The sequence below is a fragment of the Aquila chrysaetos genome, unplaced genomic scaffold, assembly GCF_900496995.4.
Source record: "Aquila chrysaetos chrysaetos unplaced genomic scaffold, bAquChr1.4, whole genome shotgun sequence".
Classification (NCBI taxonomy): domain Eukaryota; kingdom Metazoa; phylum Chordata; class Aves; order Accipitriformes; family Accipitridae; genus Aquila; species Aquila chrysaetos.
The window spans coordinates 48,720-56,547 of NW_024470393.1; the positions used below are offsets into that span (position 1 = coordinate 48,720).

General features: G+C 60.3%; 1 pseudogene; it reads left to right on the plus strand.

The window, feature by feature from the left end:
* The first annotated feature begins 108 nt into the window (after positions 1-108).
* On the plus strand, positions 109-7,804 carry LOC115338227 (annotated as a pseudogene).
* The last annotated feature ends 24 nt before the right edge of the window (positions 7,805-7,828 follow it).

The window sequence follows — 7,828 nt, forward strand, 5'->3', positions numbered from 1 at the left end:
GATCTCGCCCTCCCCTCAGCCGGCGCTCTCGCGAGAGCCGCGCGCGCGCCGCCGCCGTTACCGCCGCTGAGGGAGCGGCCGCGCTTCCCCCACCCCCCCCCCACCCCCCCGGTTCCATTCACCCCCATCCCCCTCCTTCTCCCGGTATCTCCCGGTGGGGCGGGCCTGGTCCTATCCCCGCCTCACTCTCGCGAGGCTTTGGGGCGAGAACGCTGCCGCCGCCGCCTCGCGAGATCTCGCCCTTCAGCCCGCCGGTGAGTGCCGGTGCTTGAGGGGATGGCGGAGTGAGGTGGGGGGGGGGGGGAATGGGGGGGATGCCGTTACCGGCGGGGGGAACCACGGGGGGGGGGGGCCCTTTGAGGCGGGGGGACGGGGACGAGGCCCAGCCGTTTCCCCCCCCGGTACGAGGCGGGCTCCGTGAGAGAATCCTTCCCCTCCCCCACCCTCCTCACGAACTCTCGCGAGATTTTTACCCCTCTCGCTCTCTCCCCGCACAGCCCTCTCGCGAGACTTCCCCCTCGCCTTCCCATTGGAAAGCGCTCCCAGCGACCCCCGCCCCCTTTTTTTTTTTTTAGTCAGCATAGCCCCGCCCCCCTCTCCCCTTCTCCCTCCCGCCGCTGTTCTCGCGGGACTCGCCGCTCTCGCGGGATCTCGGCGGGGCCGCGGCTCGGGGGCTCTGTGTAAGATGGCGGCGGCGGCGGCAGGAGGCGGCCGGGCCCGGTGCTGACCCCCCCCACCCCCCCCGACCCCTCCCCTCCAACCTTTTTCCTCCCCGTTTCTCCACCACCCCCCCTTAGCAGGTACCGGCAGGGCCGCGCGGGAACGGAACGGGGAGGGGGGGGGGGGGCTCTGCCCAACCACGGCTCCGTTGCCCTCAAGGGGGGGGGGGGGGAGGGCCGGCTCCGTCATGCGGGGCCCGCCCCTCCCCCTCCCGCCCCCCCCCCCCCCCCCCCCCCCCCCCCCCCCCCCCCCAGCGGCCTCCCGTGATTTAGGGGCCCTTTTCTCTCTCTCAACGTTCTCCCCCCTCCGCGGCTTCCCTTAATTTAGGCCCCCCTCCAATATTTTAAGCCGTCCCCCTTCATGATTGAGGGTCCCCATCGGTATTTTTAGCGTTCCCCCCCATACTTTAGGCCTCTCCCCGTCTTTTAGGCCCCCCCCCCCCCAGCATTTTAGGGTTTCCCTCGGTGTTTAGTCCTCCCTCCCCATGATTTAGGGTGCCCATTGATATTTTAGGTCTCTCCCCCATAGGTTTAGGCCTCCCTCTCATAGGTTTTGGTTCCCCCCCCCTGTAGGTTTGCTCCCCCCCTTCAGACCTTCCCATCACTTAGGGCCCCCCTCAGCGATTTCCTGGCATTTAGGGTACTCTTTAAAGGTTCCCCCCACTTAGGGGCCCCCCCCGGGGCTTCCCTTAATTTTGGGCCCCCCCTTATGATTTAGGGATCCACTTTCTCTAGCTTCCCAGGATTTAGGTGCCCCCTCCAGGATTTAGGCCCCCCCCCCCCCCCCCCTTTTTCAGGTCCACAGGATTTAGGGGATTCTTTTGCAACTTGCAGATTTTTAGGGCAGTCTCAGTTATAGTTTAACTCTGTTTCAGTTCCCTATAGTGGTTTAGGGGTCCCTCTTCCACCGGTCACCAAAACTTAGGGGCCCCCCCTTGATTTGGGCACCCCTTTCCTGGGCCGTAAGGCCCCTCCCTCAGGTCCTCTTAATTTAGGCCCCCCCCCCTGCCATTTAGGGGCCCCCGTCATCCCTTAGTGCTCCCTGCCCATCACTTAGAGTCTTCTCTCCATCACTTAGAGGCCACCCACCGCGAGTCTCCCCATCATTTAACACCCCCCCCAACGAAGACCTCACCCCCCCCTCAAATTTTGCCCCCCTCTCCAGAAGCACCCGGCTTCCGCCCCCTCACCCCGCGGCGAGCAACCGGGACGGCGCCGGGCCGAGGATGGACTGGCTGTGATTCCCGGTAAGGGCCCTCCCCTCCTTTTTCTGTACTGTGGCCCCCCCCATTTTTTTGGGGGGGCCCCCCAAAATTTGGGGGGGGGCTTTGAAACCATGCTGGGGGGTATGAGGGAGTGGGATGCTGTGGACGGGGGGGTCACACATCCGGGTCTCTCGTGTTACTTTGCTGGCACTGCTTTTCTGGAGCTTTTGGGGGGGAGCGCCCCAAAACATTCCCTCTCTAAGGGGGGGTCATCTCAAAACCCCCCCCGGGGTGGGGGCAGCCCCAACGCCCTGGCGTCGGTCACCCCCCCGCTCCAATTTGATGCGTCACCGTCACCAAACCGGCCGTGCCGGCAGCACGGGGAGGGGGGGGCCACAACCGGAGGGGGGGCCGCCGGCGAACCCTGTCACAGCGTCTTTAATTAGGTTGCTAATTAGCTTCCCCTCATTAACCTCGCGGTGCTAATTATGGGGTGTTTATTTGGGGGGGGGGGGGGGCGGAACCGACACCCCCATGCTGCCGTGGGGTTTTGCACATTCATTGTTCAGCCAGTGGCCGCAACGTCATCGGCCGGCGCCGCGGCGCTTGCCGGGACGCCGAGTCCCGCCGAAACCACAAACCACGCCGAGAGGAGGGGAGGGGGAGGTTGGGAAACACTGTCCCTGTCACTTGTTGGGGAGGGGGGGGGGCTGTCACCCGGGGCGGGGGGGACAACAGAGGAGCGGTGGCAGTGTCACCCCCCACATGTTTTGATGTCACCCCGCAGGTGGATTGTGAGGACAAGGCCCCCCCCAAGATGAAAGTGGATCGGACAAAACTGAAGAAAACCCCCACGGAGGCGGTGAGGGGCGGGGGGGGGGTGAGGACACTTGGGGAGGGGGGAGAAGCGAGGGGGGGGACATTAAGTGACGCAGCGTGTCCCTGTCCCCAGCCCGCCGACTGCCGGGCCCTCATTGAGAAGCTGAAGGCGTGCGGCGATGAGCAGCTCTTGGCTGAGCTGCAGCAGATCAAGACATGGAACATTGGGAAGGTGCGAAAAGGGGGGGTGGGGGGGCTCCCCAATATTAGGAGAGACCCCAAAATGTCAGGGGGACCCCCAAAATTCAAAGGGGGTCACGGGATTGTCCCCAAGCTGTTGGGGTGATGCTGAGTTTGTCCCCAAACCGTGGGGGTGATGTGGGTGAATGTCTCTGGAGTCCCCTTTCCAAAATGGCGGGGAGCACCCCAGTTTCCTCACAGCACCCACAAAATGGTGGGGGCACCCCACAGCACTCTTAAAATGGGGGGGCACCCTGTTTTTTACAGAGCCCCCCAAAACCCAAGGAAAACTCGTTGCCCCCCTGGGTTGGTGTAGCTTGGGACCACTCTAGAGTCCTAAAATAGTGGGGGGGCACCCCAAATTCCCTGCAGCCCCCCCAAATGATGGGGACACCCCTATAGCCCCCCCCAAAATGGCAGGGAGCACCCCAGTTTTCCTTTAGCATTTCCCAAAATGGTGGAGGGGCACCCCAATTTTCCTAGAGATCCCCTAAGATGGCGCAGGCACCCCAATTTCCCCACAGCTCCCCTAAAAAAACAGGGGGGCACTCCCCAGCACCTCAAAACACCAAAGGGGTACCCCAGTTTCTCTACAGCCTCCCCCCTGAAATGAGCACCCCAATTTCCCCCACTGCCCCTGAGCTTTTGTGACCCCAAATCCCTTTTGGTGGATCCCAAAACTGCAAGGGGGGGCACCCCGGTTTCCTCACAGTCCCCCTAAAATGGTGAAAGGACATTTTGCAGCCCCCCCAAAACACCACGTGGGCACCCCACTTTCCCTGCAGCCCCCCTAAAAGAGGCACCCCAATTCCTCCCCCCCCCCTCCCTGCCTTGGGCTGGGGGAACTCTGAACCCATTTGGCTGTGGAGCCCCAAAATGGTGGGGAGGCACTCAGCCCCCCTAAAACAGCAGAGAGGCACTTCCCAGCCCCCCAAAACACCAAGGGGGGGTAGCCCAATTCCCCCCTAGCCCCCCCAAAAGGAGCACCCTGATTTCGTCCCTGTCCTGGGACCGTTGTGCCTCCAAACCCCTCCTCTTGCAGAGCCCCCAAAACTCCAGGGGAACACTCCAGTTGCCCCTCAGCCCCCCTAAAACAGCAGGGAGGTGCTCCCCAGCCCCCCAAGACACCAAGGGGGGGTACCCCCAATTCCTCTCTATCCCCCCTCCCAAACTATTGGGGAGGGGAAACAGGCGGCCATTTGCTTGCCTTGAATTGGGATGGGGGCCCAACCCACTGCATGTAGGGATTTAAAATGGGGTGGGGGGTCTCTCCATTGCCCTTCCAAGATATCGGGGGGCCACCGCTTGTCACTCAACGGCCCCCCCCAATATTCCCGCCTCCCCCCCCCAGTGCGAGCTGTACCACTGGGTGGATCTCCTGGATCGTTTCGATGGAATCTTGGCGGAAGCGGGTCGACCGGTGGAAAACATGTCCTGGATGTTGGCCTGCGACCGCCAGAACGAGAGCAGCTGAAAGCTCTTCTCCTGGCTCTCCTCAATTTCACCGCTCTCCTCATCGAGTACAGCTTCTCCCGTCACCTTTACAGCTCCATCGAGGTACCAGGGAGGGGGGGCAACCCTAAAAATATATTTGGGGGGGTTCTAAGAGATGGTATTTGTCACCTGATGGGGGTTGTTTGGTGTCACGCAGCACCTGACGACGCTCCTGGCTTCCTCGGACATGCAAGTGGTGTTGGCGGTGCTCAATCTCCTCTACGTCTTCAGCAAACGTTCCAATTATATCACCCGGTTGGGGTCCGACAAACGAAGCCCCCTCCTCTCCCGCCTTCAGCACCTGGCTGAGGTGAGAGGGTGGGGGTCCCCACCAACTTTTTTTGGGGTGTCTCTTAACGTCCCTTCGATGTTTTGGTTGACTTTTATGTTTTCTTTTGTCACTCGCGCAGAGTTGGGGCGGAAAAGAGAATGGATTTGGGTTGGCTGAGTGCTGTCGGGACCTCCACATGCTGGTGAGCCTCAATCTTGGCGTCCCCCAAAACCGACCTGTTCCCTCCTGTCACATTCCAGGGTCCCCAACATTGTCTTGTGTCCCCTTGTCATGTTCTGGCGTCCACCAATGCTGTTTTATGTCTCTTTATCACATCCTGACGTCCCCCGATGCTGTCTAGTGTCCCTTCGGGGTGGCCTGGGGTCCCCCAACAGTGTCCTATCATCGTTTTCTGTCATGTTGTGGGGTCCCCAAAACTGTCCTGTCCCCCACCTGTCATGTCGCAGGGTCCCCCAATGCTGTCCCTGTGCCCCCTCAAGGTCCTCCACACCATTCTGGGGTCCCCCCAGAGCCTGTCCTGTGTTCCCTTGGGGTGTCCTGGGGTTCCCTGACACTGTCTTGTGCTCCTCTTTTGTCACATCTTGGGGTCCCCAACACCGTCCCATGTCCTAGAGTCCCCCAACACTCTCCCATTTCCCCTCAGTGTCCCCCAATGCTGTCCCATCTTCCCCTCATTTGGGTTCTGGGGTCCCCCAACACTGTCCCGTGTCCCCTCAAGGTGTTTTTCAGGTTCCCCCCACTCTGTCGTGTCCCCTCTTTCATGTCCTGGGGCCACCAACACTGTCTTGTGTGTGTGTGTGTCCCATCAAGTCCCAGGGTCCCCCGATGCCATCTCGTGTCCCCTCATCGCGTCCTGGTGTCACCCATCATGTCCAGGGTCCCCCAACGATGTTTTGTCACCCTTATCACGTCCTGGGGTTCCCCAGTCCCTTTCTGTCACCCCTCTTGTGTCCCACGCCTGATGCTGTCACTCCATTTGTGTTCTGGTGTCCCTGGCCCTTATCCTGTCACCCCTCTTGTGTCCCCAAACCCGATCCTGTCACCCTTCTTGTGTCCCGGTGTCCCCAAACTTGATCCTGTCACCCCTCTTGTATTCTCAAATCCCATCCTGTCACCGTTCTTGTGTCCCCGGGCCCAATCTTGTCACCCCTGTTACGTCCTGGTGTCGCCAAACCTAGTCATGTCATCCTTATCGTGTCCCCAGACCTCATCCTGTCACCCCTCTTGTGTCCCTGGTCCCGATTCTGTCACCCCTCTTGTGTCCTGGTGTCCCCGGGCCTGATTCTGTCACCCCTCTTGTGTCCTGGTGTCCCCGGGCCTGATTCTGTCACCACTCTTATGTCCTGGTGTCCCCAAACCTAGTCGTGTCGCCCCCATTGTGTCCCCAACCCTGATCTTGTCACCCCTCCCATGTCCCCCATGTTCCCAACCCAGGGGAGGGGACACTGCTGTCCCCTCCCCACTCACCCCTGTGTGTCCCCCCCCCACCGCAGAAGTACCCCCCCCAGCGCCACCACTCTCCACTTCGAGTTCTACGCCGAGCCGGGCGTCGAGGTGAAGGTGGACAAGCGGGTGAGTGACAGAGGACATTTGGGGACACAGGAGACACTTGGGGACATGGGGGAGCCCCCCAAAACACCAGGGCCCCCCCTAACCCCCCCCAACCCCCCCCACAGGCCACCAGCACCACCCTACACTACATTCACATCGAGCAGCTGGACAAGGTAAGCATTGCGGGGGGGGACACAGCATCAATTGGGGGGGCCCCCACCTTCTGCACCCCTGTTTTTTCTCTGTGTGCCCCCCATTTTCTCTCTGCGTCCCATCCCCATTCCCCCCCCAGATTTCGGAGAGCCCCTCGGAGATCATGGAGTCCCTCACCAAGATGTACAGCATCCCCAAAGACAAGCAGGTGAGTGGGGCAAAACGGGGAGGCACCTGAGGAATTTGGGGGGGCACCACCATGGTTGACCCCCCCCAAATGTTCTGTTCCCTTCTAGATGCTCCTTTTCACTCACATCCGCCTGGCTCACGCTTCTCCAACCACAAGAAACGACTACAAGCGGTGCAAGCCCGGCTCCACGCCATCTCCATTTTGGGTAGGAGAATTAATTAGTCTTAATTAACGGTTTTTAATTAGGGAAAAGTTGTTTTTAATGGGGGGGGGGGTTGGTTTTGGGGGGGTCTGGGGGCTTTTTTGGGTGACACCCCCCCTTTTTTTTTTTTTTTTTGCAGTGTATTCCAACGCCTTGCAGGAGTCGGCCAACAGTATTTTGTACAACGGCCTCATTGAAGAATTGGTGGACGTTCTCCAGATCACCGACAAGCAATTAATGGTGAGGAGCTCCCCCCCTCCCCAAAATAAGCCCCCCAGCCCCCCAAAAACACAACCCACATCACCCCGTGCTCCCCTCCGCCCAGGACATCAAGGCAGCTTCTTTGCGGACCCTCACCTCCATCGTGCATCTGGAGCGAACCCCAAAACTCAGCAGCATCATCGATTGTACTGGCACTGCTTCTTATCACGGTTTTCTTCCGTTTTAGTCCGGAATTGTATCCAAGCCATGATCGGTGGGTTCACAGAAATCCCAAGGGGGGGGGGGGTCCTGAATTACTTTGCGGGGGGTTAACCCACCCTAACACCCTCCTGCCCACCCCCCCAGACCCCTCCATGGAGCCCTATCCCCACCAGTTCGCCACCGCTCTCTTCTCCTTCCTCTACCACTTGGCCAGCTACGATGCCGGCGGCGAAGCTTTGGTGTCCTGCGGCATGATGGAGGCATTGTTAAAGGTGAGCGTGAAGCCATGGGAGGGGCGGGGGGCCGTTTCCTAAATATTTTGGAGATCCCTTCACCCCCTTTTTTTTTATCCCCTCTCCCCCAAAAAAGGTCATCAAGTTCCTGGGGGATGAGCAGGATCAAATCACCTTTGTCACCCGAGCCGTGCGGGTGGTGGATCTCATCACCCAACCCTTGACATGGCCGCCTTCCAGTCACACAGCGGCCCTCCCATTTTTCCAAGAACAAACGAACTAGATCCGCTATAATAGGCACCCCCAC